This window comes from Chenopodium album, chromosome 27 (genome assembly GCF_948465745.1).
Source record: "Chenopodium album chromosome 27, dcCheAlbu1.1, whole genome shotgun sequence".
Classification (NCBI taxonomy): domain Eukaryota; kingdom Viridiplantae; phylum Streptophyta; class Magnoliopsida; order Caryophyllales; family Amaranthaceae; genus Chenopodium; species Chenopodium album.
Window position 1 is genome coordinate 6,492,263 of NC_137860.1, and position 11,609 is coordinate 6,503,871.

Here is an 11,609-nt window from a genome sequence, read left to right on the forward strand (position 1 = left end):
AGTGTATGAAGGTAGTAAATTTAGTTCATGAATCAAAACCTGCAGAGGTGAAGAAACCTGAACTAAAATCTCTCCCTTCTCATTTAAAGAAAGAAAAAGGAAAAAGAAAAATAAAAGAAAGGAAAGAAAAAAAAAAGAGAAAAGAAAATACTAATGTGGGGAAAATTTGGGGAATATTTATAGGAGAGAGAGTGGTGTAAGGTTAGTAGTAAAATTGGGCCTCATAAAATAAATGGGCCAAATAAGTATGTAAAGGTGAGTTTGACTTGTTTGTTTGGACATGAATTATAGAATGAAGGTACATATAATAATTTGTACCAAAATAATTTTCGACCCAAATTAAAAATTGAAACTTTTGAAATTAAATTCCGGAAAAATACAAATATATATTATAAATGAAATAAAATTCCATTTATAAATTATTTAAAAATACGGGGGATTACATAGGGGGTGAAACTTGGTGGGTAATACAAAGGGAGTTGGGTAGAAGGGATAATGCCTTTACATTGCCTAACTCGGTTTTGACTAAGTTTGAGAAGGGTCAACCTTCTTACACTTTCGACCTAGGCAACCCAGGTGAGGCTCAAGCGTCTCACCAAGAACCACCTTCACCACAACCTCAATTTAACCAACCCTACACTTATGACATTCCCACTTCTTCAACCAACTACAACATTGACCCTAACGCCCCTTATGACTTCTCGGCTTTTAGGAGCCAACTAGATAGGATTGAGATGGGTCAAGGGAGAGTGGAAAGTATGGTGAGAAACTTGGATACTAGGGTAGGGTCCCTAGATAGGAGTGTGGGGTATGTGGAGAGGAACCTTGGGAGGGGTTTATACCCCATGTATGATGATTATGCACGTCGAGGGGCTATTCCCCCCGAATCACTTGTTCCCGATTGGTTCCAATATCCTCAAGGGGGATATATGGACCCGAGTGCCTTTGATACCTATGTGAACTACTCTTCGGTCCACGGTTATGGGACCGATGTTCCTTTTGGTGGGTTTGGGGGGAACGTAGACCCTAACTTTTTTGCAGGTGGTTCGGGTTACGGAGGTGGTGGCTCGAGCCATGGAGGAGGCTATTCGGGGATGGACGAGGATGAGGAGTAGCTACTCTAGCTACAATCCCAAGTCAATGAGGGCATTGCTTGATTTGGCTTGGGGGGGTGATCTTATGTTTGGTAATTCTCTCCCTTTTCTCTATTTATTTGCTTTCTAGTGTAGTTTTTATTTGCTTTCCTATATGAGAAAAATACAAAAAAAAATTGAAAAATTAATTAAAAAAAATCTAAAAATACGTTCCAATGAATTGTAAATCATGCTTCACTGTGCCCCATACTTGAAAAAAATTGTTTTGATTCTTGGTTATTGATGATGAGCATTGGATTTGTTGGTCAAGATTTGAAGTTTAATTGCTTGGATTCCTAAACTTGCGTCAATTTTTTCCAACTACTTGTGAATATAGTGCTTGACTAGTTGATTTGGTTAGGAATGTGTGTTTAGTTCCTGGTAAGTCAATGAATTTGAGTATTGGTTTGCAACTATGAGTAATGTTTCATGGCTCACTATTATGCACATGAGGAGGACGAAGGCGTTCATTCTTTCATGCTGCCTTGACTTTTTATTGTTTATTAACCACATTACAAGCCTTATAAACCCCATTGGTTACTAGTCCCAAGCTTGGCTTGGGGGAGCTATTAGTGAGTGAGGTGAGGGAGTTTGTAGTGTGCACATTATTTGCACAATTGGGTGGGTTTTGAGAAGTAAATTGTATTTGATCATATTTTTGTTTTGATGAGTTTAAAAGTTGAATATCCTTGGAAAAATAAAAGTGTGATGGAAAAAAAGAAAAGAAGAAGTTCAAGAAAAAAAAAAGTGAACTTCAAAAGAAAAAAAAAGAAAAAAAAAAGAACAAAAGAAGAAAAAATGTTAAATGTTCAAGTGTTCTAATTGAAGGTTGATCAAAAGAAAAAAAGAAAAAAATTGAGTTTCAATGAAAAGTATCAAGTTTGAAAAAAAAAGAATGAGTTCAAAGTTTGTTGTTCACTCAAGTCTTACATTATTATATTCTTATGAGTGAAATTGTAAGTGTTGGGATTGTTTATATTGTTTGGAGTTGTATTTGGTGGATTCTTGTTGGAGTTAGTTATGTTGTTGGAGATGTATGATTGTAGACACCCATTTGTGTCTCCCCAAAACCAAACCCAGTGATGAATGCCTTTCACGTTAAACCATAATCGAATGAGGTGAAAGTGTGGAAAAGTCAAGTGTTGCGGTTTAGTTTTATTTAAAATTCTCTTCTCTCTGTTTTTGAAAATAACTCTATTTATTTAAAAATAGCCAAACCAGTTTAGTTTTGTCTATAATTAAGGTCCAATAATAGTGTAGTTGGATAGGGCTCGAAGAGACCTTTCCAACGATATATTATAAGCCTAATTCCGATGAATATTGAGGAAGTTATGGCCAAAATACTAAAATGGGCCCGGTTAATTATTTACATACGGCCCAATGATCTAGAGGAGGGCCCAATGTTAATTATTATTCCTAAAATTATTAGGATTAATTATAACTTTCTAGAAGTTTTTAAAAGGTTCCTTTTAATTATAATATTATTAGATTTAATAATTATTTATTTAAGGTGGACTTTTATTTGGAATAAAATAATATTTTTATTGTTTTAATATCATTATTATTATTATTGTTATCTTTGAAAAACACGTTTTTATCTTCTGTACGGATTCCGTAGATCAAGTTGATTAAAGATCGGATTCCGCGTGGAAAAGCGCGTCTAAGTCAGACTGTTGCCAAACGACAAGGCTGTCGCCTCGCGACAGACCCTGTCGCATCGCGACAGAGTGAATTCCTGGCGACAGCGTGTAGTTTTATTCCTTATCAAATTCCATACTTTTCCGGATTATTTCCTTATAAATAGGGTCTCAAACCTCCGTTTTTATTCATCAACTCTCATCAAGAATTACTTAATTCTTATTTTCTCTTTCTCTTTCTAAACCAACCTTTTTTAAGCAATATACCGCATTCACAAGACTTAGAATCACCTAGCCAAGTTCGAAGTTGCCTTCGTCCTAGACGTGCAAGGTTTGATATTTTCTGAGGGTTTGGACCAAATCTAGTTTAAACTTTACTTAATTTGATTTCAATTTAATTCCTTTATTCTTTATTATTTTCATTGAAGTTTACTATCTTGTGTATTTTGTTATTAGAAAGAGGTACGAGGCTTCGAAGTAAGTAGATTAGCTTACTCTCTATTTCTTTCACAATGTAGAAAGCATGTTTATCATTGTATTTAATTCCTAGTATCATGTTAGGATGCTTTTAATGCTTTCTAGTATCATGTTTAGGATGCCTTTACTCTTTTCTAATATCATGTTAGTACCATGTTAGGTTTAAAGCTTTGATCTTTATTGTTTAGTGACATGCTAGGATTTGTTATTAATCTTGTTAGTATCATGCCTAGGATCTTGCTATTATTATTAAGCTTTATTATGCCTTATTATGATTATCATGGTTATCATTATATTATGATTTTTATTATGTTGCTTGATATTATTTATATTTTGTTGTTATTGCTTGATCACACCTTTTATGCATGTTTAAAGGGAATTTGTACTTGAAATCACGCTTAATAAGATGATTAATAATTTGGTTTAGGCTAATATGATTTTAACTCAAGTGATCGCCAATAATAGTTTTGTTTGTGCATTAATATTCAACCAACATAGATAAACAGGTTTAGGGTTAACCTAATGTTTGCATGTTAGTCAGAAAGCGCACATGAATACGAGCAGAACAAAGTAAAGGCCTATTTTATAGGGCGGGTCCTTTCTTTTGTAGATTGGATTCGTACCCTCATCCCCGAACCCTATTTGGTTCCTGACCTTATGGAGTTGACGATCTCTTGGATCGTTTTGGGTTTACAAGTTCCTAAAACTTGTTGGCGACTCTTTTGCTCTCTTTTCCTTCCCTTTGAAACGCCACCATACTTAAGTGTATGATCACAGTGGGGTTCAAGTTTGGGATCATAATGCTTGAAATATTCCCTACAGTTTTTTGGCGACTCCACTGGGGAGGATTTCTATTTATATTCCTGAAATTTATTTTGGCAATTATTTAGAATGAGCGGATGAGACTCGAAAAATTCTAAGTATTTCATGTGCGTAATTTGATTAACATTATTGTCATATGCATTAAAAGGTTCTCATTGGGGGAGACCAATGAGTCAAAACATAGGATTTTTACACGTAGGAAATTTGAGAAATTTCTTTCACAACTAGAATCGAAATAACGCTGCGAAATCTGGAAAATTCTAAGAACATAGATACCTGCCAAGGCATGTAGGAACTAGCGTCTAGAAAACAGGGCTTGTCGCCTGTAAAGAGCTTCTGTCGCTTGGCGACAGGGGTTCTTTTGCGGCGACATTCCCTGTAGTCTGGCGCCAAGTTCTTCCAATACCGAGTCAGGACTCTGCCTTCTTGTTTTGACCATTTCTAGTACTGTTGGCTCGATTCTACTTCCTGATTGAGTCCTTTTCTCACTTTTCTGAACCCATATGTGTTGTACATATGGACATAACCTTCTGGGGGTTCACGCTTCATCTGCCCAATTGAACGCTCCTTGCAACAATGGGTACATGCAAGTTTGTGAATCCACCAAACCATGGAAGCAAGTTTCTAACTTGCGGGGTCCCATCCATACGCGCCAACCCTTCACGGTTAGGCTTCTGCGCGATGCATCCGGACTCATAACCATGGACCCTTTTTGACTTAACCTATATCCTTGAACTTTAGAGAACTAGAGCCATGGTTAGGTTGCAAACTCATTGCATCATATTGTGACTATGTGAACTACTTGTGCATCCTTGTTTGTGCATACTATATATGTGTTAACCGTTTGTTTGACTTGTGGTTAAGACTAAATAAATTGACTAATGACTAAAAGGACTTTGTCTAATTAATCAATTAATTAATTTCGAATTAATTAAAGCCTAATAAATTAATCAACTTGACTTAGTACGACTTTAGGCATGTCCACTCAGAGTAAAATTACTGGAAACAGTGCAGATTAATGTTCCAGCAATGGCGCAGAAATTTGGGCTGTGGCGCCTCTGTTTAGTGTCTGTCGTATGGCGACAGGCTTTAAACAGTGGCGACAGTTCTGTCGTTTTAGCGACAGTCCAGTTTCTTGCTTGAGTCATCACGACGAGTCTAATTAAACGATCTACTAATCAGTTCATCAGTTTATTAATGGTCCAAACCATGTCCAAGTCTTTAATTGAGTCTAGGCACTTAAAATCCCATGGTCATACACTAGAGTCTTAATATGTCACCTAAACTCACTAGTCTTAGCACACACTTTGTATATATCACCATGACCATGTCTTAGGTTCATGCATGAGTCGTTTTTTTGTCATTTGAGTTGGGGGGTCCATTCTATTCCTAATTCTTCCATATTTCTTCATCTACATCTTCTTCCTACACTCACTACATTCTTTCCCCATGCATATCATTCTTCTCATTCTTCCATAATCTTTTCCCATCCATTGCATGTTGAATAAAGCTTAAGTCAAAATAATTAGTATAAAACTCACCCCTAATTTCCCCTTTCACAGTAATTGGTCAAGAAAGGAAGGGCGTTTAATCAAGGACAACACTTTCGTTCAAGTCTTACTTTTTGACAAACCAATCGGTAGGAAAAGGAAAGCTAAGAAGATAATGGCTAGTCAAGAAGAACTTAATGAAGTTAAGGGAGAGGTAGCTAACTTGGCTGAGATATTGAAAAATTTAACCCTGCAAATGAATGACCCTGTGAAACAACATCAAATGGACCTCATCCAGGAAAGTTTGAGTAAACTATCTAATGATTATAAGTTCCAAGGCATTAGCTCACAAGAGGTCTCGGTGGATAAGGATCTTCTTCCACAGAAGTTCAATGCCAACGACATCCCGAAATTCAAACCTATGGACAACCCTTATTTTTATTTAAGAGCTTTTGAAACCATAATGAATATTAAGGGAATAGACAAGAAAGCTTTTCATTCTGTATTTCCTTTGTCTTTAGAAGCTGTGTGTCAACAATGGTAATTTTCTCTGGACAAGGAGAAGATCTCCAATTGGGAAGAAATAAAAAATGCTTTCATCAATAGATATAAATGTAACATTCAAGTTGAAACTGACCATAGACAACTTGAGATGCTAAGACAAAAAGAAAATGAAAGTTTCACTTCCTTTTTCAACAAGTGGAGGGAAACTTCCGCTAATATGATTGAAGTCCCTACTGAGAAGGAGTCTGTGAGGTTGTTTATCAAGAATTTACAAGAGAAGTATTCGAAGCATTTGAGATATCAACACAACTTAAACACTTTCAAGGCAGTCTACGACATAGACGTAGACATCGAAGATGGCCTTGCAAAGCAAAAAGCTACTAACAATGGTAACTACATTGGCTGGAGAGGAAAGAAGAGCGACAATCCTTCTTCTTCCAAAAACGCCCACTCTAGTAACAATGTTGGTACCTTTGATCATAACGATGTCTTAGCCAAGGATAATCTAGGATCTAAGAAGAAACCCAGAAGAGAGCTCACACCCATTGGAATGACTTATGATGTTGCTTTCGATCGTCTCTATGGTCAAGGATTAATCAAACCCATTGGTCCTACTGAAGATCCAACGCCCAAAAAACGATCTTCGAGGTGGAATCCCAATTCTTATTGCAAGTATCATCAAGGAAATGGTCATACTACGGATGAATGTTACAGATTTCAAAATCTCATTCAAGATCTCATAGAAGCAAACAAGATCCCATTACCTTCAGCTAACCAGAAGACTGGGTGATGATAAAGCCATCGACACAAGGCGAACTTCAACGACAAGATTCCATGACCTCTTTTTCTATTTCTTTTTTATTCTTTTCCCCAATAAGTCTAGCATAGGCACTTTTCATTTTCCCCTAGTTTTTACTTTGTAGGACTTTCATTTACTATTTCCTTTTAATAAAATGAGCATTTTATTTTCTTGCATATGATCATTGCATTACATTATTCAAAAAAAAAAAAAAAGCCGAATTAAGCACAAGGTATAACAATGATTTGAGGCACCCCTTGTAGCCATATCATACCTCTCACCCTTCAAATATATAATCCTTTTTTGATAAAACACTTTGAGCCTCGTCTAACGATAGACCTTTTATTTTTCAACCCACATCTACCTAACCTTGGGATGGGATGGTGTGTAACTTATGCAAGTTCCAAATACAAAAGCTTGAGTGATCTCAAAAGAATAAAATAAAAAAATATAAAAATAATAAAAGTGTACAAAAGGGCAAGTGTTCCAATGTCTATGATATGAAAATATCTTTGATAAGAACATGTCTCAGATTGCGTTTCTTATCAAGTGCTCGGTACCGTGCCTGAGAAACATGAATGCCAAGTGAGTGATAGACCGCATGATCGGGATTGCCCACACTTATAAAAATAAGAATGAAAAAGCAAAAAAAAAAAAAAAGAGCAAAAAATAAACAAAAAAAAAAAAAGAGCTCAAAAGTGAGAAAACCTCAAGCATAAAAATACAAAGATTCAAAAGCAAGGTTGCACACCTTGGGGGCTTATCTAGGGTCTTGAGCCTTTATCCCCTTCTTTCTTTAACCTTTAGCCTAACCACGTTACAACCCTTAAAAAGACCTTTTTGAGGTATACATACACTTGTGCGAGGTTCGGCTAGAGCTACGTTTGGCCTGATTCCTAACGGATACGTAGGCAACCTCACATTGGGGTGCGGCCATAATACAAATGCATTCATTTTCACATTCACACACTTACACCATGATCATATCAAGGGATCTCCTATGCTCATCCCTATTCACTTAGAGCTAGACTTGGGGGCTTGATCCCTACATCATTAGCCTACCTAGCCTAAGAGTCATCATTATTTGACTCTTATTAAATAATATTTTTCTATACACCGTTAGCCTTTGCAGCCTAACTTTAGTGTCACTTTCACACACATCACAGATACATGACCACAAAGTCCTTCCCTTAGGAACCCTTTGTCATGAAATCTTAACACAATGTTGAAGCATGCTTTGTCATATCAACATCACTCATCACTCATAATCATCATTGTATTAGGAAGTATGAAGTGCTTAGCCTCCGTGCCTAAGTTACCTAAATACTTTCATAATCGAGTCAACTAAGATAGTTTAGGAGGAATTAACCCTTGCACCTTGAGGGACAGTATCGAACGCGTATATTTGCCTAAGCTCATTCAACATGCACCATCACTCACTTCAATTCTTTTTCACATCTTTCTTTTTCGGGAGAAAGTCGGTACCCTCCACAAAAATGACGGAAAATTTTTGCTTTTTTGCATTTTCAAGCCGCACATTACACACGAGTCATGTACATTGAGTCATGTCGTGTCATATCACATCGAGTTGAGTCTAACACATGTGTCAAACGCTTTTAGTCAAGTCATGTCAATACAATGAGTCAAGCAACACTAAGCCTTAGGTCAACCCTAAGATAACTAAAAAATACTAATAATAAGCAAAGTCCTATAGTCCAAAATATAAAGACAGGTACATTCCAGCAAGTAAGAACTCCAGCGCCAGACAACAAGACTGTCGTCTGGCGACAAAATTTGTCGCCTGGCGAAAGAGTGATATCGCAGCGACAAGAATTTTTGCCATGCGCCAGTTCAGCGACAGAATGTGTGGCCCCCCATATTAAATTATGCGGATCTTATACAACAATTTTGGGTTCCTTGGTACGCCAGTTAGCCCCTATAAGCAATTTGACATGATTAGTAGTCGGCTCGATTACAATCGCAATAAGTGATTGACCTGACAAAATTAAAGATCGTCTCACTTAGCTTAAAGCGCCTAATTATTGGCTCATCACAAGCACCAAAGCATTGGTTCAAAAGCGCATCACTTATACGACAAATGTTCCAAGATTGGAGTGTCATCCCCAACTGACAATATTCCCAAATGTGGATTGTCGCGTATCTTCTTCCACGACAATTTTTCCAAGATTGGATTTTCACCTTTGGCAAAGTTTCCAAGTATGGATTGTCGTGCTCTTTCCCTGTTTGGCAATTTTTCCAAGTTCGGATTGTCATGTATTCATCAAAACCTTGGAAATTTTTCCGAGATTGGATTGTCATATACCTAGTTCTCTATGGAAAAATTTCCCAAAAGATTGTCGTAGGGTTCTCTTCATCATAAATTTCGGCAAAGGTTCCTCAACGTGGATTGTCATTCATTCCTGTTTGGCAAATTTTCCCGAAGCGGATTGTCGATTGTCTCTTCTTTGCAAATGTTCCAAGACGAGGATTGTCAATAGTGGCAATATTTTCCTAAGAGGATTGTCGCATAGCATTGGCAAATTTCCAAGGTGGATTGCTTTCAAGAGTTATGTTCCAAGACGTGGATTGTCGATCGTAGCAAGGTTCTTATGACAGATTGTTAAGAAACATTGGCAACTTTTCCCAAAAATTGGATTGTGGCAAATTTCCGAGATACGGATTGTCGCTTCATCGTGGCAACATTTCCAAGGATGGATTGTTACGAAACATTGACAACTTTCCCTAAATCGGATTGTCATACAAAAGATATGTTGACAACTGTTCCTAAAGAAAAGAGGATTGTTATCACCCGAAGCATCAATAGCAATATCAAGAATCAATAAAGTAAAGTAACCCTCAAGGTAAAGAAGAGATTGTCTATAGCGGCGACGTACTGCCGTGGCGACGTACTGCCACAACCCTGAAGATGAAGACATACAGTTATTTTCGACGATGTTCCCGAAATACTGTGGAGGATTGTCACCAAGAGTATTGAAGATGACGACGTATTGTTACCTTCAATGATGGCGTTCACGAGATTCTGTGGAGGTTGTCACAAACAACAAATGCAACAGCAAAATGGTTACTTTTAGAGACGTGTGCTCGACGATGCAAGATACGCGTTTCTTAACTCTTTTATCTGTTTTAACTAATGATTTAGTTTGCAGGTATCGGTGTTATAAGAATGATTTGGGATCGCAAAACGTTCTGAATCATTCTCCGTCCCTATCGCTACTTTGACTTTTGTTTTTGAAACATAAGTTTCTCCAAACTCAGTCAAAGTGGGGGCTTCTATAGACACCCATTTGTGTCTCCCCAAAACCAAACCCAGTGATGAATGCCTTTCACGTTAAACCATAATCGATTGAGGTGAAAGTGTGGAAAAGTCAAGTGTTGCGGTTTAGTTTTATTTAAAATTCTCTTCTCTCTGTTTTTGAAAATAACTCTATTTATTTAAAAATAGCCAAACCAGTTTAGTTTGGTCCATAATTAAGGTCCAATAATAGTGTAGTTGGATAGGGCTCGAAGAGACCATTCCAACGATATATTATAAGCCTAATTCTGATGAATATTGAGGAAGTTATGGCCAAAATACTAAACTGGGCCCGGTTAATTATTTACATACGACCCAATGATATAGAGGACGGCCCAATGTTAATTATTATTCCTAAAATTATTAGGATTAATTATAACTTTCTAGAAGTTTCTAGAAGGTTCCTTTTAATTCTAATATTATTAGATTTAATAATTATTTATTTTAAGGTGGACTTTTATTTGGAATAAAATAATATTTTTATTGTTTTAATATCATTATTATTATTATTGTTATCTTTGAAAAACACGTTTTAATCTTCTGTACGGATTCCGTAGATCAAGTTGATTAAAGATCGGATTCCGCGTGGAAAAGCGCGTCTAAGTCAGATTGTCGCCAAACGACAAGGCTGTCGCCTCGCGACAGACCCTGTCGCATCGCGACAGAGTGAATTCCTGGCGACAACGTGTAGTTTTATTCCTTATCAAATTCCATACTTTTTCGGATTATTTCCTTATAAATAGGGTCTCAAACCTCCGAATTTATTCATCAACTCTCATCAAGAATTACTTAATTCTTATTTTCTCTCTCTCTTTCTAAACCAACCTTTTTTAAGCAATATACCGCATTCACAAGACTTAGAATCACCTAGCCAAATTCGAAGTTGCCTTCGTCCTAGACGTGCAAGGTTTGATATTTTCTGAGGGTTTGGACCAAATCTAGTTTAAACTTTACTTAATTTGATTTCAATTTAATTTCTTTATTCTTTATTATTTTCATTGAAGTTTACTAACTTGTGTATTTTGTTATTAGAAAGAGGTACGAGGCTTCGAAGTAAGTAGATTAGCTTACTCCCTATTTCTTTCACAATGTAGAAAGCATGTTTATCATTGTATTTAATTCCTAGTATCATGTTAGGATGCTTTTAATGCTTTCTAGTATCATGTTTAGGATGCCTTTACTCTTTTCTAATATCATGTTAGTACCATGTTAGGTTTAAAGCTTTGATCTTTATTGTTTAGTGACATGCTAGGATTTGTTATTAATCTTGTTAGTATCATGCCTAGGATCTTGCTAGTATTATTAAGCTTTATTATGCCTTATTATGATTATCATGGTTATCATTATATTATGATTATTATTATGTTGCTTGATATTATTTATATTTTGTTGTTATTGCTTGATCACACCTTTTATGCATGTTTAAAGGGAATT